The sequence below is a fragment of the Protopterus annectens genome, chromosome 6.part0 (assembly GCF_019279795.1).
Source record: "Protopterus annectens isolate FY-2018-M chromosome 6.part0, PAN1.0, whole genome shotgun sequence".
Lineage (NCBI taxonomy): Eukaryota > Metazoa > Chordata > Ceratodontiformes > Protopteridae > Protopterus > Protopterus annectens.
Window position 1 is genome coordinate 1411204483 of NC_056737.1, and position 24480 is coordinate 1411228962.

At 38.8% G+C, this 24480-nt stretch overlaps 1 protein-coding gene across 1 annotated transcript in view; it reads right to left on the minus strand.

The window, feature by feature from the left end:
• Positions 1–24480, minus strand: part of LCT (lactase) — a 773291-nt gene that overhangs the window by 317921 nt on the left and 430890 nt on the right. The gene's annotated exons all lie outside the window — the stretch shown is intronic.

Consider the following 24480-nt stretch of genomic DNA (forward strand, 5'->3'; position numbering starts at 1 on the left):
TCCCAGAGACTTCCCATGCTTTGGAACAAGATTCCAATCTACATTAGGCAGAGCTCCTCGCTACCTCTCTTCAAAAGAAACCTTGACGAGTGGATGGGAAACAGAAAGTTTACCCCAGGGATCACTTCAGTGGCTCTGCTGGACAGAGGCACAGGGAACTAATCTAAGGGGGTGGTGAAAGCCAACACATTCTGGCTAGGCTTATAAATGCCTTTGGGCAGCTAGCCTAGTACCTACCTATGAACCAATGAACCTGTACATTGTCTGGTCAAGGGCCCATCTACTCAATACAGTGTCTGGTACATCAGATAGAAAAGTTTCCTCTCTATCAATTGCCAGATGATGTGCTACACTCAGAGTATCATATATAATGGCACGGCACAAACGCCAGCGGGAATATCAGGACTACACCCCTTCAGAATCGACGAAACGGGGAGGCTTCAAACGAGGGAGATGGTAGTGAGACATTTAACTCATTGAACTGTTACGTTGTTAATTTATCCAATTTTGAACTTAGTAATGATGAACTTTCAGTACTGAACTTAGGTTTAAAGTTTATTCCAACTGTAGTTTCTAGGTTGTATGACATGCAAATGGATGTTCATAAATTTAGTCGCAAATTGTACTTGAAGTATTTTTTTAGTTTAAACACTAATGATCAATGTGTTGATTCTAATTCTGATGACTCTAGCTCTAATAGCAGCTTTTATTCATGTTTGTCGGATGAATTTACTAATGCTTATGTTAAGCTTAACACTGAAAAGGTTCCTTCAAAAAGTAACTTTTTTCCTGTAGTTTCTAACCATGATGTCGCTAATTTTACTAAAATGGTTAATCATTCCTTAGAAATGGGATATCATGAATTCATGTTTAACAACAGTAATATTGAATACAATATGTCGAAAAAGGAATGGAAGATTTTAATGAATCTTAGTAAGAAAAATAATGTTGTTTTTAAACCTGCTGACAAAGGCAACAAGCTGGTTGTCCTAAATAGTATTGATTATTTAAACATGTGTATGCAACATCTTAATGACAAGAATATTTATGAAAAATGTGAGGGAGATAAATATTATGAGGCCATATCACAATATAATGACCTGATACACAAGGGCTATAGATTGGGTTATTTTGAGATGAAAGATGTGAAAAATAAATTTCAAACAGAAGGTTGTAGTAAGGCTTATTTTTATTGTCTGCCTAAAATTCATAAAAGTCTTAATAAACCCTTAGGTCGCCCTATAGTTTCCGGTCATAATTATTTTCTAAAAAATATAGGTATTTTTTTACATAACTATTTAATTTCTTATGTTAAGAAATTACCTTCTTTTTTAATGGATGTTTTTGATTTTTTGAATAAAATTAAGGATATAAAATGGAATAAAAACCTATATTGGTTATCTGTAGATGTTAAAAGCCTTTACACTAGTATAAGTCATGATTTTGGATTAGAGGCATTGAGACGGTTTTTGGGTCAGTCACCCGTCTCTGAATTTGTTATTGAGTTAATATATTTTTCATTAACAAACAACTATTTTGAGTTTAACAACATTATGTATCGTCAGAAACAGGGTACAGCCATGGGGGCTTCATTTGCCCCCATGTATGCTAATTTAGCCATGGGACTTTTTGAATATGAGTACATCTACAAACATAGGTTTTTTCAAGACCATGTAATTAAATATTATAGATTTGCAGATGATTTAATTTTTTTGGTAGAAGGGGGACAATCTATGGCTGTAGAATTTATTTCAGATTTGAAACAAAACAGATTTGGTCTAGATTTTGATGGGTTAACTATGGGTCCACGAATACCGTTTTTGGATGTTACTTTGGACATCTCTAGTGGCTATAAATTAACAACTTCGGTTAATAGAAAGTTTGAAGGCCCTACTGCTTATGTACATGGTACAAGTGGACATGTTCCCCACATTAAATATTCTTTACCTTATGGAGAAATGTTAAGATGTTTTAGATTATGTAATGATGAAATAATATTTAAAAATGAATTAGATTCAGTTTATAACTCATTTTTAGTGGGAGGATATAGCACATCTTGTTTGGAGGAATGTCTCAATAAATTATGGGACTATGTCAATAATTATAGTGAAAAAAATATGATGCAGAAAAGAAGATCTGAGGTTTGTGTTAATAAAAAAAAGTGGAAAAAACAAACCTCTGGTGAAGCTATATATTTTGTCACTACTTATGGTTGCTATACCCCTGAATTTGTTAAAAATGTTTTATTGTTTTGGAAATATTTTAGCTCTCTTAATGAGGTTAAATCATGGTTAAATGTAAATTTAAAATTTTCATATAGAAAGGGCAGAAGTATTAAAGATCTTTTTGGTACGAAGTAGATTTAGTGCCCCTACAGACATTATGGTGGAACAAGTTAGATTAAAAGGAACTTATCAGTGTGGAAAATGCAAGGCTTGCAGCTTTGTTATTTGCAGTTTTGAGTATATAAATGGTATCCCTTTTAAAGTTCATGGTTGTTTTAGTTGTAAAACAGAAGGGGTAATTTATGCATTAACATGTCCCTGTCAGAAATTTTATATCGGGGAAACAAAAAGGCCCTTCAAAGTAAGACTATTAGAGCATATCAGGGACATAATTAATGTTAAGAATGAGAGCCCTGTTGCCCGACATTTTTTTGAAGAGCATAATAGTGATGAAAGGCTGCTTAAAGCTTCAATTTTGGAGCAAGTATCTAATAATGACAGAGATATGTTAAGAATTAAACAGTTACTATTATATAAGGAAACTGTTTATATTTTAAAGTTTAAAACTCTATATCCAAATGGACTTAATGAAGATTTTAATTGGAAAATGTTGTCTAATTAATTGATTCTTAATATTTTGATTGTTTAATTACTTATATAATTGGTTTAATTTGTATATAAGACCTGATGATTTTACTTGTGTTATACTCCTGGAAGGCGAAGGCCGAGACGTCAGAGTGCTTTGTATTTTCCTAGAATAAACGGTGTTTGGTGAATCCTGCCTTGTTGTTTTTTCTACTTCTTCAACTTTGGTGCTGTTGTTCCTATCATATATAATATGTCTATGTGCCACCTAGTCAGCATGCATGTTTCACAAATCTGGTATATATGTGACCTCTACCAATTTTTTGTGTGGGGTGACTTTCCACAGAGTCATCTGGTTGGTAGGTGTACACATTGGCAGGTATATAAAACAGTATATATGCCTAGAATTCAAGTAGACATGATGTCACATATAATTGCGTTCACTTTTAGGTGTGCTGCAGGTGATGCTAGATGTGCAATGGAGACATGGAAAATGATCCATCCCCATCTGAAATTCGTACACCATGTCTCGGATGACATATAACATTGCACACTCAGAGACATGGAACATTGTTGAAGCTGTGTGCTTAGACTCCTAAAGGGATGGTTCCACTGCTTGAATATATCTGGTGGTGCAATGTACTATGCATCTGAGACATGCAGCCACATATTTGAGGTGTGTGCCACATTATACAACACAGTAGCATGCAAGGAGATATAACAACTTGGGAACATCACAATACTTTTTGAGAGACTTACCAGAGCATCAGATGAGGAAATTAGTGCAGAGTTGTTGGAGTAACAGAATGCAGCAGTACACAATGCAAGCAGAGGTGGGCAAAATATATTGAGGCACTGGCAAAGGGGTTTCATCTGCTCCACAACTATGGGTCATGATACAGACAACACAGAATAAAATGGATGCATGCGTTATCATACCCAGTCTAGGTAATACAGTGCACTGACTAACCATATTGTGTATCAGACATTACTCTGTCTACAGAAGCTGGGTGGGCAGGACACAGTCATCATCATTTGCAAAGGAGGGGTAGGGCACAATGACAGATGAAAACAATGCTATTATAAGGTCAAAGGTCATAGGAGAATGGATATGGTAACCACTCAGGTGTGTATCAGGTTATGAGAAGTAAGGAAAAATGTCCTCTAGTGGAGGTTGGGAAGTGGAGCTACCATGTCATGTCATGATTGTTGGATATGTGTACTGTGTTGGCCTGCAGTTTTAAAGCTTGATGCAGCCCACAGTAGAGAGAGCATAGCCTTTTGGGAATGTGTACAGGAACCCCAATGTAGTTTCTCAGGTTGGCAGACAAAAGATAGTGTCCATCACCCAGACAATGGTCATGGATATGCATGGTGCCCTGTCAGCCAATAAGAGATATTGACAGTATGGAACTGTGTGACAGGGAGTGGGTGTGCTGGTGAGGCATCTCAGGGTTGGAGCCTGAAGAGCATCATTCTCCATGACCATTAGACTCAGCACACTCAGTTGTGTTGGCCAATTGTCTCTGGAATACTGGGTTGCATTTGTGTGTGGTCAGTCTTTGATCATCTCACTTGCATCCAGACCCTCCCATGGCCATAGACTGCAGATGCAAAATGGAGGGCAGCTACCATCTTCCTCTTGGACACACCAATGGGTGCCATATCAGCTGCCTAGAATCTAAGCAGCACTGTCTGCTCCCTGTCCCGGTACTCTGTGTCACTCTGCAGGATATGAAGGTTATCCTGCAGGCCATGGAGGTATTGCACATTGTCATACAGGCCATTCACCACACTCACCAACTATACCATTGTGTGTAGCAGCTGTCTGTGCCTGGATCACTGACCTGTGCATCTGCAGATTGATGTCAAGTATTGTACCCAAGATGGGGAAATTCCTGGAGTTACGGTGGTAGCATTCAGCAGCACGCCTCTCCACTACAATGTGCATACAAATGTTAGAAGCTATGTGGCTGATGAATGACACCTGTGATGGTGACTTCTACGTAGCCTAGGTGGGGCTTACACTTATAGGATGTCAATATTGAATACTGGTAAGGACAAAAGTCTGGCCTATCCCTCCTCCATCATCATTTCACTGCTAGCATTGCTGACAGTGCCACAGTGTCATCTGACTGTGCTATGTGCATGTTACCATCATCATTGATCACAGTTGGCCTGCAGACATCAGGCATGTGCTGTCCTTTCTTCCTTGAATACTTTGTAGTAGAACGTGTGAAAGCATAAAGATAACACACCTTTGGCAGCAGCAGAACATATGCCTTGAATCCCAATATGTGACACATATACTGGTATGTAAGACAATCTGTGAATATCATATAGGCACATGCATACTTTGTCACAAAGTGTGATGTAGTCGCATCCTGGACATACCTGAAGAATAAGTATACAGAAGTGTTTTGCTGAATACATCCTTCTCACATGCAGGTCACTGCAACATAGAAATGTACCCGGTATTATTAACCTGTTGCATCTCCAACCAATACTGAGACAATTGTCCGCATAACGCCTCCAACATTAAAGTCACTGACAGAAGGAGGGTCTACTCACCCTCCCCAAACAGGGATACAAGGAACTCTTTCACGTCTGTGAATCATTCTCAGTGAGTGTTCCACTTTCTGTGTCAGACAACTCCCTGTAAATGTCTTATGCGTTGGTCTTGCCATGGAATAACATATCAGTTAACCTTCACTTTTTCTATATGATGGTCCTGTTATGGCAACACACATCACTGACATTCTGCACCACTCCCTGCAACACCTGGTTTGGGAATGTCTTGTCTATTTTATCTTTGTTCACAATTTGCATGCTATGTGCACACAAGACATATAGTAACACCTCAGTGTCCTGGGTGGGGAACTTTTCCACCTATTGACTCTTTCTTATGCCCATGATAAGACATGTACAGCTGTGGCTTACACATGTCAATGTGTATGTACCTGACTACCCATGGCTGACCTTTGTATATGCAATACCCCCTTCCCCCATTTGGTGCCAACATACTTCACTGCTGTCTTGCTCTAATCATTCTCCCCATCCTGTGCTATGCAGTGATGGAAATTGTATCAATGTTCACATTCCTGCATTGCTGTATTGACAGCCTGAATTGCACTTCATATCCTGTTCCTTTCCCCACTCTCTCTATGCATAACCTTGCCTTCATCTAGGTTGAGGGTTTTTGTGTCCCCTGTATCATGTCTCAGTACCTCAAGGCCAGAATGTGACCCTCACAACTGCAGGACATGTAACTGTCATGCCACTGTGCTGTGTCCTCTGCCTCAGTATCCCTCCATAACTGGACATGTCACTCTCATTCCCTTGTGTTGTATTACCTGCCACAGCATCCTTCCACCACAGCTGGACATATTATTGTGATGCCCTTGTGCTGTGTCCCCTGATACTATATCCCACCCACAGCTGGACATGTACCTGTAGTACCCTTGTGCTGTATTATCTCATCCATGTGTACTAGTTGCTGCCTGTCCCTGATGCTGATGTCTATCATGGATGCTATGTACAGTGCAGGGGTACACTACCAGGTATCTTGTCTTCCTTCAGTATGCCTATACCAAACTGCAATGTTTTCTTCAGTGTAATCCTGATACATGCCTTACTCATCTTAATGCGGTCTCCCACAGTATGGTCATTGCTCTTTATAATGCTGTACAATAAGTCTCATATTAAGTTGGATACACTAATGAGGGTATTTAGTATGACTGTCTGTGAATCACAGCCATGATGTATTGTGTTATCAAACCAAAGCAGGTGCCATCTTGTCCTCATTCCAGTGCTAATGAGACATGTGCACATTGTGCTCACACATGGAGCCTGTTCATCTTATAGTACCATAATTCTGTACTAAAAATACTCTTACTAACACACAGCTGCTACCCCTGTGATGCACATCACATTATGTCTTAATTTTGTTCCTTGAGGGGACCTTTTAAGTGGACGTGGTTTCCTCATATGCTGGTTAAGGCAGGGCTCCTGCCTGATGTAAGAAAGAGACCAAGATTTTCCCTGTATCTCCCCCACAGGGGTTTGAAGGGGCACCTTCTGGGCTATTATAATGGCCCATTGTATAAGGGGGATGTCTGGAACCAGCTTGCAAGAACAGTAAGTGATGCCTCTGGCATCATCCATTTTTTTTCTTTTTGCTATTGAGTAATTGTTTCCTTCCTTTTCTTTTCACTGACACAACAGTGAACTAAGTTCTTCCTACTTTCTTTTACAGTAGTCAGAGAATATGAAGTAAACAAGGAGGCCTGCCTTATGAGGGCTGACCACCTCTCTGAGCGAACTGCTGCAATGTGCCATTGAAATTCTGTTTGTAACATACATGCACTGCTTTTTGTTTTTCTGTTTTTGCTTCTTGTTCTTTAACAGATCCATCCATGTCAGTGGCAGAGGGCTGGCTGTGGCTACCTGAGGGTGCACTAGCGGATGCATATTGTGTTGGCTCACTAGTGATCACCATATCAGCCTCTCAGCAAGGTGATGGAGGAAAACCTGCTGAATGTAGCCTGGAGAGCTCACTGGAGATCTCAGTGGAAACCCCTCAGGATGGGACAGAGCTTCCTTATCCAAGAGTGACCCCAAGAGGTTTCCTATACTCACGTGGAAAAAAGTATAGAGGCCAGTTGTATCCAAGGTGCAGTGACAGTTGGGTGCTCAGATCGACACCATAATGTTCCTTCTGGCATGACTAGTGGAGTTATGCAACTGACCTTCCCTGATCATCAGTTCCCCAGAGGCATCAACCACAGAGGTGACAGATGTCTGGGTGTCAGTCCTTTGGATGGGTCTGTCACTCTTCTTCTACCCTATCCTATCCCCCATCCAGGCATTCCTCTCTATTATGTGTCATTTCACATACCTTGTTTATAGTCAAACCATTCCCATCACCAGTTGCCCATCTTTGCAATGTCTGTCTCCCTCCAGTGTTGCTCCACCTTATATGTCCATAGCACTCCTGTCAATGTCTTCATTTTATATTTGTCTGTCTTTCCCTGTTATCTTGCCTGCTTCCTCTATCCATCCTTAATCTACTCTGTGTTATGTTTTCCACTACCCTTTTTCCTCATATATATATATATAAAAATGGCTTCTGTCTCACAAAAAGTATGCCCTTCTTACCCTACTTATCATTCCTCATGGTTACTCTTGTGTGTCTTCCTCTGCTTACTTCCCCTTTTTGTGTTACCTTTACTACCTCCCCTTTACTCCCCATTTGTATAAAAAAATTTGGCACCTTGCTGTGCTGGACCTTTGACTTGCTGTTAGTGTCCAAGTTCTGGATATTAAATGTTTCATTCTGCATATGAGTGCACATAGCCTTCTGAATGCTTCTTAACCTTTCTTATTGCATTCATCACAGGAAGTATATGAGGGTCGCCTGGTTGCTGCAGTTCCCTAGAATGACTGCTGCTAGTAACATGGTTGCATTAATTTATTCTACAGACCTATTCTTGGAATACTGATATTATGCTGATACTAATATATGGCTAAGTACACTATGGAATCATTGATGTTTAGTGCTGCACCATAACACACAGAATGTTTCTGAATACCCCCCCCCCCCATCCATGTTTACGTTTTGATGAATTCCTTTCAGCATTTTGACCTTCATCTCTTTTTAATATAACTCTAATTTACAATACCATAGTGAATGCCATTTCAGTTCCACTGTGTTATGAGGCAGTTGTTACATCAAGGACTACCCCCATATAATAACTTCAAAACTTTTTGTCACTACTTACCTGGCATTTTATTTATGCAATTAATTGAAAAGGGGAAAAAATATAAACCTCACAACTTGTCCACTCTGGCAAATGTTGCATCATAATGCTTCTTTTACTCTCTAGGAATACTCATTCCAGAGCTGACAATCTATAACACTGCCTATAAATCCCACAAAGTGCTTAAAACAATTTGCAGAAACAAAAGGTACTACATTCTTTAACTTGATCACTTTCTCTAAGCCTTTATTATGCAAAAGCAAACATTCACACATCCCTTTGGTGAGACATAACTTTCATCATAGCTGGCTCTGGTACATGGAGGTTTTGGCCCTGATTATAGTCCAGATGACCCAGGGGGGGCTACGCATGGGAAGGGATGGAAGTGAGAAGTTGATGCCAACCCACCTATCATAGGGGAGGGAGCCAGTGGAGTCAGGCCATAGAGGTACCATCCATGAGAAGGCCAGGATGTGCAGCTCCTAAATTGGATCCTATTAAGGAGTGCACACCATTTTAGCTAATCATTACAGGTATATGGAAACGTGACCATATTAACTCAGTGTAACAGGCATTGCACCATATTGTCCAGCTAATAGGAGTAGTATTAAGAATACAAAAAAAAAATCCATTTTACCCTGGCTGGGTGATAGCCAACATTCCTGGTTCATGCTTGTCTCACCCCTCTCTCTCAGGATTCCAGGGGCTGAAGAAATCAGCAGGCTAAAACAGGACAAAACATTGATGATCATGGGTGGGGGGGTAAAGGGGGAACAGGATCCAAAGCATTATTTAAAAACTCGACTTTCAGCAATAGTTCTATCATCTATTTATGTATTTATTTATTTATTTTTTACCATGTCATAAAATAAAACAAGAAAGCTTCTTCTTTTCCCTTAAGGACTCCTCTTATAAATAAGTAAAAAACAACAGCTAATAAATAAGCTGAGTCCAAGCTGGCCAAGTAGAAAGTTTTAATTGTAAAACGTTAGCACTTTCAGGTGAAAACCTTTCCTCAGACAACATACACATTCCCTAAAACATTTTAAATACTATTAAAGATCAAGTAAACAATTCAGATCATTGCTTACATTTGACCTGCCTTCTCTTCAGGGCTGGTTTTAAAGGGACAGAGTTGTTAAGTCCTGGATATGTATCAGCAGACAGTTGTATAATCCATTTTAGTTCTATATATTCTGTGTTGTTATCAATATCACCCCCCTTCTCCCCCGTATGAACTATATGCAACACCATAAATGAAAAAGTATGATCTGGAAAATTTTTAACATGTTGGTACAAGGCATTACATTCATCCTTGAGTCTAATGGAAGATAAATGGTTTAAAATTCTAGTTTTTAACTTACAATTAGTTTTTCCTACATAAAAACTACTGGGACATAATCTGCACTGTGCCAGATATATCACATTCTCAGTATGACAATCAGCATAAAAATCAAACACATATCTCTTATTAGAGGTCGGATGTATAAAATAATTTAAACTATTTACAAAAGTGCATGCCTTGCAATGTCTACAAGGGAAAGTTCCTATCCTGGAATGTTTAACTTTGGAAACTTGCTTGCTCACCATTGGCTCATGGCATAACAGATCTTTAAGATTATTGTTCCATTTATAAATAAACCTAGGTATAGGCTCTAACTTATCCCTTAGGCATTCATCGCTTCTGAGAATTTTCCAGTTCTGTTTGATTATATTGCTAATATCTTGTATATTATTGCTATAGTGCAGTACTATCTTTGGCTTCATATCAGAAGAGGAACACAACCTACTTTTCTTCCTTATTGGCAAGGATTCTACAGTAAACCAGAGTTTAGCCTTATTGCTCCTTTGCAGATGTACTGATTGCTTACCTTTATGTAATACTTCTTTCCAATAGCCTTTGTCCAATAGATGTTTAGTCAATGTATCTAATTCACTACAAAATACATCATTATCCGTGCATAGTCGCGATACTCTATAACATTGCCTTGGACTATGTTGCTAAAAGTGTGTTTGGGATGCATGCTGCGAGCATTTAAATAATGATTTCTCCAGCAATCCTTTCAATATAAATTTGTGTATAATCTTCCTTGCCTGTTCTTAATAATAGTTACATCTAAGAAAGCTATTTTGTCTTCACTATAATTAAGGGAAAATCTAAGAAAATCAGTGGTGTATTCCATATATTCAACAAATTGCTGTAGGGAAAACACATCCTGTGCCCATAAAAAAGTATCATCAACAAATCTAGCATAGAATGTTATATAATTATTCCAAGGATGTTCGTATTCAAACAAATGTTTCTGTTCCTAGTATGCTAGTACTAAATTCGCATATGGGTTGGCACAAGGTGTGCCAATGGGAACACTCTGTTTCTGCTTATAATAATTACCATTACATGTAAAAACATTATTTTCCAGAACTAACTTTAATGCCTCTAAAATTAGGCCTTTAGTCTGGTTATCATAAGTTTCATTATCATTCATTATTTCCCCTACTGCCTTTAGGCCAAACTCATTACTAATAACTGTGAACAAATTCTTTATATCCAGCGTAATTAACAAAACGTTAGCTAACTCTATCTCCTGACATGTCTCATACAATTTAGTTAAGAAATGTCCAGAATCCTTTAAGATTCTTGGAAAATGGTCAAGCAACAGTTTTAACTTCTCCTCCACCCACATAGAAAGATGTTCAGTGACCCATCCTCTCCCTGAGACGATGGGTCTCATTGGAGTTGGTAGGACGGTTTTATGTATTTTCGGTAAGGCTTTAAAGAGTGGTACTACCGGATGCTCAATAAGAAAAAAATGCAAATAAATTTTCATCTAGCACACAATTATCTTTTAAAACCTTTAGTCTATTAACTACTCCACAAATGAAGTGTTTAAACCATCAAAGGCAAGACCATTGAATATGTCTCTGCATCATTTAGTAATTCTTGCAGGGAGTTGATATATGCTGCTGCATCCATAACTACAACCCCCCCCCCTTTATCTGCTGGTTTTATAACCAGCCTTTCATCATTAGCCAATTCTATTAAAGCTTGCCTTTCATCATTATTTAAATTGTTAAATTGACAGTGGACGTTATCAAAGTAATGTCTAATATCTTGCTCACAAGTTTTCAAGAAAGTCCGTACAGAGGGATTCATTGGGGGAGTAAAAGTACTAGGCTGTTTAAATCTATTCACTGGTAAACACTCTGTTGCAAAGATATTTTTTAAAATAACACTCCTTCCAAACATATGTAAGTCAATAATAACATCATTCAATGTGGATGCCCTGCTGGGCACAAATGAGAGACCTTTACTCAAAATATCTACTTGACTACTAGTCAACTGCACAGTAGATATGTTAAAAACATTGCTATCACACATAAAGTTAGTTAGTTAGTTAGTTAGTTAGTTATGGTGGATATAAATAATTTGTTTACAGTTATTAGTAATGAGTTTGACCTAAAGGCAGTAGGGGAAATAATGAATGATAGTGAAATTTCATGATAATCAAACTAAAGGCCTAATTTTAGAGGCATTAAAGTTGATTCTGGAAAATAATGTTTTTACATGTAATGGTAAAAATTATAAGCAGAAACAGGGTGTTGCCATGGGCACACCCTGTGAGAACTCGTATGCAAATTTAGTGCTAGCATACTGGGAACAGAAACATTTCTTTGAATACGAACATCCTTGGAATAATTATATAGCATTCTATGCTAGATTTGTTGATGATATTTTTTTGTTATGGGCACAGGATGTGTTTTCCCTACAGCAATTTGTTGAATATATGGAATGCACCACTGATTTTCTTAGATTTTCCCTTAATTATATTGAGGACAAAATAGCTTTCTTAGATGTAACTATTATTAAGAACAGGCAAGGAAGATTATACACAACTTTATAATGAAAGGATTGCTGGAGAAATCATTATTTAAATGCTCGCAGCATGCATCCCAAACACACTTTTAGCAACATAGTCCAAGGCAATGTTATAGAGTATCTCGACTATGTACGAATAATGATGTATTTTGTAGAGAATTAGATACATTGACTAAACATCTATTGGACAAAGGCTATTGGAAAGAAGTATTAGATAAAGGTAAGCAAGCAGTACATCTGCAAAGGAGCAATAAGGCTAAACCCTGGTTTACTGGAGAATCCTTGCTATTAAGGAAGAAAAGTAGGTTGTGTTCCTCTTCTGATATGAAGCCAAAGATAGTATTGCGCTATAGCAATAATATACAAGATGTTAGCAATATAATCAAACAGAACTGGAAAATTCTCAGAAGCGATGAATGCCTAAGGGATAAGTTAGAGCCTATACCTAGGTTTATTTATAAATGGAACAATAATCTTAAAGATCTGTTATGCCATGAGCCAATGGTGAGAAAACAAGTTTCCAAAGTTAAACATTCCATGATAGGAACTTTCTCTTGTAGACATTGCAAGGCATGCACTTTTGTGAATAGTCTAATCAGTTTTATACATCTGACCTCTAATAAGGGATGTTTGATTTTTATGCTGATTGTCATACTGAGAATGTGATATATCCGGCGCAGTGCATATTATGTCTCAGTTTTTATGTGGGAAAAACTAATTGTAAGTTAACTAGAATTTTAAACCATTTGTCTTCCATTAGACTCTAGGATGAACGTACTGCCTTTTGCCAACATGTTAAACAATTTCCAGATCATACCTTTTCATTTATGGTGCTGCATATAGTTCATATGGGGAGAAGGGGGTGATATTGTTAACAACACAGAATATATAGAACTAAAATGGATTATACAACTGTCTGCTGATACATATCCAGGACTTAACAACTTTGTCCCTTTAAAACCAGCCCTGAAGAGAAGGCGGTCAAATGTAAGCAATGATCTGTTGTTTTTAGTTGTTTAATTGATCTTTAATAGCATTTAAAATGTTTTAGAGAATGTGTATGTTGTCTGAGGAAGAGTTCTTACCCGAAAGCGCTAACGTTTTACAATTAAAACATTTTACTTGGCCAGCTTGGACTCAGCTTATTTGTTTGCTGTTGTATTTTTTACCATGTGGTTGATATAATCCAGGGACCATTTTCAGCCATGAATCAGGTTCAGCAGACGTAGTATTATATAACTCTAGCAAGTAAATGAAGTGCATTGTATATACAGAAAGACACAGAACTGAGCACATTTAAACTTCAGTAGAAAACTATATCAGATACAACTGAAACAATTTCCTTCAAGTTATTTATAGCTACATACCTATTCTCTAAATGATGATCTCTTGAAATTCACAGTTACTGGTATGTTTATATATACTTCAAATGCATTACTGTTCTTGTGTCAAAACGTTCCCTTCTTTGCAAGGTTAGTGGATGGTATGTTGGGTTTCCCATCACCTTAGATTCTTTGTATTACCATGCTCCCATTAAATACCATAATTAAAATACTGTCAAGATCAGCTTTGGCTCATTATGGTTGCTCAGTGGAACTTTGTCACCCTCTTAGCTCCAGGGTCTGTGCTTCACTCTTGACTTCCAGTCACTGTCTGCGTGGAGGTTGCATGTTCTCCTAGTTTATATGGGTTTTATCGGGATACTCTGGTTTCTTACCATCTCTCAAAAACATGTTCATTGATTCTCTACAGTGAGTTGTCCATGTATCGGTACATTTTATTTACCCTTGTCCTTGGGATGTGGATCATGGCTGAAAAGAGTTTTGGAACCAGTCCACTTATTTAGTTAACATGTCAACAATTGTTAAAATATATAAATAAATACAAATATTTAACATTCGTACCTATGGCATTATCCCTCAAACTAGCTGCTGTAACTTTTTTTTTTGGGGGGGGGGTAAAATTCAGAAACCAGCAGCCCACTGTTCAAACCTATTTCTAGCAGGCTTGTTCAGTATGCTATATGTGTCCGATTCATAGACTGCTGTCATGCTATGAATCCTAAGGACAGCAGCACCACTGTATTCTACAAGATAATGCTGCATGCAAATACAGCAGTTCAAAAACATGGCTAATGTAAATTAGCCATGTACTCTGCTCTGGAGCCTTATTCTGGGATCAGGTTAGTGCAGAACAGTGATTCAAAGACAAGCTCTATAGCAGCACTGAGGAGTAGAGAAGAGAAGCGGGACTGAACATGCTATTTTATGGCATTCAGTCAGTACAGTCTGTGGCAACAGCTGTGCAATTAGCATCACAGCAAGTGAGTTATTTGAGACTCTGTGTGTGGTGTGTGTGTGTGTGCGCGTGTGCGTGTGCGTGTGCGTGTGCGTGTGCGTGTGTGTGTGTGTGTGTGTGTGTGTGTGTGTGTGTGTGTGTGTGTGTGACACCTCTCAAACTCTTATTGCAAGAATTTTGGACAACACCAAAATAATGGAGAAACAAAGGCCCAGAATCAACAACAGATTTTTATATATCGCTCATATCAACTTAGTGATAACAGGTTTTGCAGTAGCATGCATTTCTGAAGGATATGAAGCATGAAACACAAATGACTGTCATTATTTAATTACTTCAATCCTCAGTTATTTGCTAGAAAACTACAGATTTAATGAGGAAGACGCCAAAAATATAAGGTAAAAATCTAGGCATTCAGCAAACTTCTGGGCAGTTGAGTTTGGTGTGTGTGTGTGTGTGTGTGTGTGTGTGTGTGTGTGTGTGTGTGTGTGTGTGTGTGTGTGTGTGTCTGTGTGAGATAGACTGTCTGGATGTCTAATGGTATATATCTGCTGGAATGTCTGCGTGTGTGTGTGTGTGTGTGTGTGTGTGTGTGTGTGTGTGTGTGTGTGTGTGTGTGTGTGTGTGTGTGTGTGTGTGTGTGTGTGAGATAGACTGTCTGGATGTCTAATGGTATATATCTGCTGGAATGTCTGTGTGTGTGTGTGTGTGTGTGTGTGTGTGTGTGTGTGTGTGTGTGTGTGTGTGTGTGTTTCTGTGGGTGTGTATCTAACTGTGTGAGAGAGACCATCTGAGTGTCTAATGGTATAGTTTGCTGGAATGTCTGTGTTTTCCTTTTGTGGGTTTACTATCAAAATCTGGCACCTACAAAGTGCAAGTGTTCATGTTTCCGACCTAAAATGTTGGAAATCAAATCTACAACTATAAACATGACCGAACAGGGTATTTCAGGAAAGCTGACATCTCAGGAATGTTGACGTTACTGACAATACCACACTTCCGGTCATGAGCAATGAACGTTTTGCAAGGGGGCAAGCCCTCTGCACCCACCATAGCCCTTGATACTTATATATACAAACTCCGAGATTGCACTACAGTGAGGGAAAGGGTACATTTTCTGATCCCCACTATAATACAATATGCATTCAAAATGCTGAATTTGCAACAGCAAATGCTATTGTGCATTCGCTGTTGTGACTTCAGCATTTTTTTTTCGGTATTTTAAAATGTTTAACTAGGGCGTTCGGTGTTTCCAATTCGGACATAGTACAATCACCCTTTTGATAGTAAACTGTGTGTATGTGTCTGTGTGCGTTTGTTTGTGTGTGTCTGTGTCTGTCTATAGCAGAGATAGATGGGCTGGTATGAAGAACACTAGTGCAGTTATATTGACTGCACTAGGTGCTTGAATCAGAGACACACAAAGGAGTGGCTAATGAGCTTTTGCTCAATGTAGACCTTGTTTCTTTTAACATAACCATACTACTAGAACATGATAGACCAGTGCTGTTAGCACTATAGAATGAATATTTATGAATATCATCCTTTATGTCAGTAAGTAATCTACTCAGCATACATCTGCAGTTCTCAGACAAGGCACCATATGCATGGTAATAGCAGAAAATGTGAATCCCTAGATATTTATTCACATGAGTTTACCTCTGCCTTGCTTGGAATCACCAAATTGTTAACCTGGCCAGCTGATTCAGCCACTACACAGCTTTTACTCTTACTTTCCAACTATCCTGACATACACAGTAGTTCTTCCCTACCAAATGAAAAAACAATCCTTGCTGCATGTCAGTGGTCAGATTAACTATCAGCCACCCAAACTAGGAGCTCTCTGTCTTTAGATGTTCAGCACCCATTTGTATATACATTTAGATATCCAGGGCCCCAGGCAATTGTTTTATTGCCATAAAAATGCTACATCTAAAGAAATCCCAATCCCTCCACACCCCACGCTCCAGAGACCTCAACCTCATTACCACAATCAACAGAATATGCTAGAGGGACAGGTTCATAACCCAGAGACTGCCCATGCTATGGAATAGACTTCCCATACATGTCAAGCAGAGCACGTCACTAGCTTTTTTCAAGAGAAATCTTGATGAGTGGATGGGAAATAGAAAATTCACCCCATGGATCACTCCAGTGGCTCTACTCGACAGAACCACTAGGAACTAAGGTTGGGTGGCACGATGCCAGGGTAATCCTATCAGCTAGGCTTGTAAAGGCTCCAGAGCCATTAGCCTAGTACACACCTATGAACCTATGAACCTATACTTCCCTCACCCCAAATAGCAATTTTGTATTAGACTCTGGGAGTCAAGCTTTCCTCCTTGCTTTGTATAAAAGTCAACACTGTTATCCATCCATGTACGTTTATCAAAAGTATTTATCGACCTTGAAAATCTAGTTTCTGTCTTAGTCACTGAATATTTTGGGTTTTAAAAAACATATATCCAATTTTAAATGTGCCTTAGAAGTTTAACAAGTTGAATAGATAGGTAATTGAACTTATGCTAACTCTTACTGAATGACCAAAATTTAAGTGATTACTGTGATTTTGGAACAAACTCTGGGGTCAGTAATTCTCCTTGCATCTCTGATTTTATTTTTGTTCTTTTAAAAGAGGAATATGATCAGGTGTCTGATTATAACCTGCTTATTATCTGTTTGAGACATGAATGCCAAGAAATTTACCTCAAGAGCAAAGTTTGAGAGGTGAAATCTTGGCATCCCTGTCAAGAACACATAATAACGGGTAACAATTGGTAACCAGGTCATATTTTTTGTAGTGCATGGATCTTCATCTGTTCCATGTAGTACCAGTTATAGAAAGACAATGTTGCTGGAATACAAAGTGTTTTACCATCTTTCAAAGCCTTTGATAAAGCACTTACTGTAAAACAGGCAGCAGGCAGAAACAAAGTGTCCTTCTTTAGAACTAACAGCTTGTAAAGATATCAAATGCATTGTCCTGCATCACTTTCTCTTTATGTGCATTGCTGTAAAGTTGTAACAGTGTTTAAAAGCTGTTTTACCTTCTGCCGTTGTTCTTTGTCAGCTGGCACTATCTAACATTAGTCCCTAGCAGGAAATAAAATCCTAACAATTTCTAAAGGTGCTTAATAAGCCTTTGATAAGCATCCCTAAACAATGTTATGATCAGGTCTCATGTCAGGGATGTGCTTAAGTTTATCTTTTTTTTCGATTTCGGAGTGTAATCATGGTGCTCCCTGCATTAAATCTATGTTAATGCCTCCACTTTTAACAAAACTTATCTGGCTCACTAAATAAATGCATCAGTAGTATACCCAAATCCATTAATAGAAACACTTACTCACCAAATATTAACATACAAAACATGTACCTTTATCCTTGGTTTTACTTTAAAAAGATCAGCTCCTACTAAATCATAGACTTAATCAAATCAGTCTAGAAAAAATTGTAGTATTCCCAACTTGATTTCACATGGTTACATTCTGATACTATCAGTTGTCTACATAGCTAAACTGCTTGCATGCATCCTCAATCTATAATTTTCTACGGGTCTATATTACATCGTCGAACTCACAGGAGTTCGAACGATGTAATATGAAACCATGAAGTTTGAAACCTAAGAATTACGAAAACACAGAATAGCAATTTATTTTCCCTAGGAAAAAAATCGCTGTTCCGGTACAAAAAAAAAAAAACACTTACACTTTAAACTTAAACTAATGTGGGGGGCTGTGCTCCCCACACCTCCTACTTAAATATACCAACTCTGAGATCGCACCACAGTGGAGGAAATAGCAAAGTCCCGAAAACAGTGTGCCGTGGCTTTGCTATTTTCGTATTTCAAACATTTGAGTTCGATATTACAACGTTAGGACTCCTGGGAGTTCGACGTTGTAATATAGACCCATTTTCTACTAGTATCATGTTAAACTACCATAGGAAATATACTATAGCTCCTGTTCCAAAAATTTCCTCCCCCCTACACCATATAACTTTCAGCCTGTCTCTATAATTTGTCATACAGTAAAAATCCTAGAAAGCCGGGTTTATTTATTTATTATTTATTTTACATTTGTTAACCAAGGGTGTCTGACTGAGCCAAAAAGGCCTTTTTTTAGCAGAGGCCTGGGAGAAAAGCTCCACATAAAAATTACAGATACATTTAGATATTTAGACATGATCAGTATACACACAAATTACAAAAGACATGTTTTTACAGTGGTATGCAGCACATAAACAGTTACAGTGGAGAGAACAAACAAGAAAATATTAATTAAAAACTAAAGGTAATTAATAGATTTGTTGTGTACAGCTGAAATTTGGAACATAGGTAGAATACATGCATAGCACACAGGTTCATAGATTAGTACTAGGCTAACTACCCTTGTGGGCCATTTTAAGCCTAGCCAATTGCCCAATGTGAGAATCAAACCCTGCACTTTGTGTCTGTAAGGTAAACACCTTAACCATTATGCCAACCTCCCACCCCAGGTACAGTACATACCTTGTAGATTAGCCAGTGTTTGTGAGTAAGAGTGAAAATTATTATCAAGTACTCTAGGTTTAGTATGTGTACCTTATCCGCTTTCACTAGCCTGGGGAGCAGTCATGGCACTGCCAACGTTGCTTGAGATGTTGCCTAATGAGGTTTTTAAAGGAGGCTTTGGACAATGTGTTTTGTATGCTAGTGGGGAGAGTTCCATTTTTTAGCCACTGAACTACTATATAGTGCTTCTCCAAAACTACTGTAGCTGTTGGTGACTTCTAGTAGTAGTTTGCTTGATGATCTAAGAGGCCTTTTGGCTGAGTGATGTTGTACTAGGTTTTTGAGGGCAGGACACTTATTGGGGAGGTAATAGATAGAATGACAGAGGCAGAACTGATTGTAGGTTAGGAGGTTGGGCAGTTCAAGCCAGTGGAGCTGTCTCAAAGCAGTACAGTGATGAGCTCTATATGAGCAATTTGCAGCAAAGCAGGCAATTCTGTTATAGCAGGCTTCCATTTTGCTTAGTTCAGTTTTGTTGAGATTAGTCAGAATGGGAGATGTATAGAGTAGGGTGGATAGAAGTTGGGAGTGAGCAACGGCTGATCTTGTGTTGTTGGTAAGAAATGATTTGATATGGTAGAGTGATCCCAGTTTGGTATGTACTTTTTTAATAGTTAAGTTGAGATGACTATCAAATTTTAGGTGGAAGTCTATGGTTATTCCCAATAGCGCTTAGCCTGTGCCACTGGAGCGACTGGAGTAGCATTTGTGGAGTAGATAGTGAATTGACTGTTATCAGTGTTTTTGTTAGAACTGGTTATAATTATAAGCAGAGTTTTGGATTGAGGATAAGTTGGGCTTTGGTAAGGTAGTTTTCAATGTCAGAGAATGCTAGTTGAGTTGTTTGCAGGAGGGTGGGAATGTTTTGTGCAGCACAGATTAAGGTAGTATCATCTGCATACTGAATGATAGATGCATGCGGTGTCGAGGTATGGAGGTCATTTGTGAAGACTGTGAACAGTAGTGGTCCTAAGATAGAACCCTGTGGGACTCCTATAGTTATGGGTAGCTGAGGAGAGAGAGAGAATTTTCTCATTTCACAGCTTGGTACCTGTCAGTTAAGTAGCTTTGGAACCAGCTAAGAGTGGAATTTGATAGGTGATATTGGTTTAGTTTGTTTAGCAGGATTTGGTGTGAGACTGTGTCAAATGCTTTGGACATATCCAAAAAGAGTTGACACCTGCAGGACTTTGTTTTTGAGAAGGTTTACTGTGTCTGTGAAGCACAGGAGGGCTGTAGTGGTACTATGGGCAGGTCTGAAACCATGTTGAGTAGGTGACAGGATGTTGCTGTCTAGGAGATATTTTAGCAGCTGGGTATGGATGCATTTTTCCAGGATTTTGGCCAGGGAGGAGAGTAAAGCAATGGGTCTGTAGTTATTACATTCAGTGGAAGTCCTGCCTTTATGTATAGGTGTAACATGATATTTTCCAGAGTTTGGGCACATAGTTTTCAACAATTGATCTGTTTATGAGAGTGGAGATTGGGATAGCAATAGCATCTGCTGTGAGTTTCAAGAAATAGCTGGGGAGTAGGTCGGCTGCTGTTGATGGAAATTTTTAGTTTGGAGAGCATGCTTTTGATTGAAGTTGTGGAAACTGTTTTGAGGGTAAAGCTTGTATTAGTGTTATTTGTGCTGGGGGGGATAGTGAGGTTGGAACTGTCCTGTGATACTAAGGATAGGATTGAGTTCACAAAGTGGGAGGTGAATTCTGTTTCGATGGGAACTTTAGTGTCAGGGGTGGTTAGTTTGGGGGTAGCCTTGTGGGTGAGTTTTAGTAGCTGGTTTAAAGTTTTCCAAAATTTTTGGGGGTTGTGTTGGTATTTAGTTTGTAATGTTGTGTAGTAGGATATTTTTGTCCAGCCTAATGCATTTTTTTTGCATGGTTGTGCAGTTCTTGGTACTTAGTTAGGCTTTGTGTTTCTTTGGTTTTTTGATAGTAAAGCTAGGCAGTGTCTCTGGACTTGAGGATTTGTTTGTTTTTTTTTACTGAGCCAGGAGTTTGTAGAGTTTCTAACCTTGATTTTGAGCAATGGAGCGACAATGTCTAGGTGTTGTAGAAATGTTTTGTTGAAATATGTTACAGCCTGTTCAAGTGGGAGGGTTTTTAGGGGGATCCGTCACAGTTACAGAGTAAAGTATTGAGGATCTCAGGAGAGAATTTATTTGTGTTTCTAGTGGATTTATAGTTAGTGGTTTTGCACATGCATTTATAATTGCATATGCATTTATAAGCAATTTATTGAACATATAAATAAGCTGGCATTTTAAATCACTGTTGTGACTTTAGAAAAGGATTTAGTATTATGACAATATGTGCCACGTCATTGATGCAATTGGACCAAATATGGATAAAGCCCTGCTAACTGGTGAGTTAGCCATTAACTACAAAATGACATATAATTTGATCAATCATAAACTCCTTTACAAAGCTGGATATGCTAAGACTTGGTTAGGGCTATTGTTATTTACAAATTACTTTCTAGACAGAACCTTCCAGACTGTTGTCAGTCACTGCCTCACTGAAATTCATAGTTTGTCCTGTTGTGTTCTTACTGAGCTGGTGCTTGGCCCTTTACTACACTACCTTGTTATCACTAATCGTACTGCTTAGATCTTAAATATCAATCCAGTTCTTTATGTTGATGATCTTATTGCACTACCAAGTACAGAAACATTCAGATATTCTGTTTACACTTCAGTGAGGGAGAGTAACAAACAATTCACTGACAAACTCATATAAAACTTTCACTTTGTTAGTTGGAACACATAAGAGACTCTGTAACAGAACTAGTATATCCATTACTGTCCGAGTGGGCCTACCTATCACTTAAGCACTTTCCATTATTAATCTAGTGTTTTGTTTCATAAATCATACAAGGGACACATCTGTTAATATTCTGTTGCATCTGGAAATGTGCTATAAATTTAGCACTCTACTCACTTTTTAAAGCAGGGAATTGACATCTGAGGAATTCCCTGGAATTCAATGACAAAGTGCTGTAGCTGAGTAAAGTACCCACTGCAGGCAGGTCAATTTACATGATTGCAAAAAAGCAGTTCAGAGACAACTTTAGTCACAATGAAGAAGACCTCATTATTGGCTAATTTGTATGTCTCGGAATTACTTTTTTTACTGTCCATCATACCTCTCAACCTCTTAGCCCAATAAATCTGGACAAAGCCAAAAATAATGGGGGACAAAGGCCCAAAAAGGGGACAAATTTTAAATATTGCTCTTATAAACTTACAAAGTTGCTAGAATAGCAGATTTTGTGTTAGCCTGCATTATCTGAAGGATAGAAAGTCTGAAACTCAAATGCCTGTCATTATTTAGTGACGTCAGTCCCCTGTGATTTGCCAGGAAACTAAAAATTTTATGAGCAACAGATCAAAAATGTTGTTGTGTCTTTCAGCTTTTCCCGGTTAGGGGTCACCACAGTGGAACTCCGGTCCACTAATTATTGGCAGTAGATTTTTACGTGCTGGCTTGCCGGGCCTAACGCACAACCTTCAACGAAGGAACGCCCATTCATGCATGTCACCACACAGAAGATGCTCTAACTGAGAATCGAATGGGCAACAGATCAAAAATCTGATGCAAAAATATGGGCATTCTGCAAAAAATCTGGACAGTTGAGAGGTGTGCTGCCCATGCTAAAAGCACTTTGCTGTGGTAATATCCTCTAGTGGTTCATGCTTCATGTTGGCACAGGCATACCCCACACTGTCACACAAGCATTCACACTCACACAAACACACACACAAACACACCTTCTTACACTCACACAGATACTTGATTGAGCTCATGGACACACTCACCCATTAATCCACATGCTTGCTTTGACTAACAGACACATCCACAATCTCCATTCTCTACCTAATCCCCCCTACTTTGACCACCCACACACAGTCATTCTACTCCATTCATACCCCTGCAAATATGCATACACACTGCCATACACATACACACAGTCACACCACCCCACTACAGCTCCACTAAACTTCATTAAATTACCTCCAACGTGGCTTCTTCCACTGACTAAAATCTGTGACTGCAGTCTTTTTGCCAAGTTAATTGTATCACTGAGCCATGTTAATTTACTTAGCCAACTAATTCCCTGAAGTGTTTGGCTGTTTAAATTGGAAAATGCATGCATTTCTTGGAGAGATCACATGGAAAATTAGCAATAGGCACTTCCCTGGATTGCCTCATTATCCTTTAACATGGCTGGTGAGGCTGCCCTCTGCACTGATGCTTTCCACTCATGTGGGCTAAAATGGCAGCGCCTACTCTGGCTCCCGGTGTGCATTTTGTATTTTTATGTATGTTTGGTTAACTTACCTTCCATTTGGGAGTCTGTTTGCTGGTCAAGTGTATGGTTGTTTGCAATGGTGGTGGTTTTTAGGCTTAGGCTGTGGATTTACCGTGTTCTGGAATTGTGGCTGTTTTGGATCATTGGGCTGACCAGGGCCATTTAGGGCCTATAGTAGTTGCGCCAATGGCAGATGGAGGAAATCCTGCTTGGTCTGCTAGTTTGGATGTTGGAGGGATCAGTCTGGGTCTTGGGATCATGCGGTTGTTGGAGATGAAGCTGGCAAAGATGGTGGTGATGGTGAGGATTGCTGTGGTTGCTTGATCACATTGGTCACTGGTGATCGTCCAGATCTTCAAATGGTGGCAATTATTTTGGGTACTGTTGAATCGGAAGAGAGTGGTCCGGGACTTGGGACATTAATGTTGTTGAAATGGAACCAGTGATGGTGTGGATGTCGTGGATAACAAGAATTGCTGTGGTTGCTGTGATTGGTCAAGCATGATTAATGCAGATGTGGCCCCTTCGGATGGCTTGGACTCTGTTGTTAGTGTTGTATTGTTCTCATATATGTATATTTTGTTTATGTGTTTATGTTTGAACTTGTGCTTAGAGAAATGTAATTTTGTTCAGCTGTGCAGTGCTACTGTATAGTCTAAATGACAATAAAGTTTACTTTGACTTTGAGAAGCATGGTGGCATGGTGATCTCAGAATAGGAAAAGGTTATTTTGAGGGGCTGGCTGCTCATGGTAAGGCTTACCACTCATCGTAACCCTTTTGAATCCCATGGATTATTTCTCCTAAATCAGAATACACTCTACCCTTAACATAACTTAATTTAAGCTTTTTTAAACACCTTTATTAA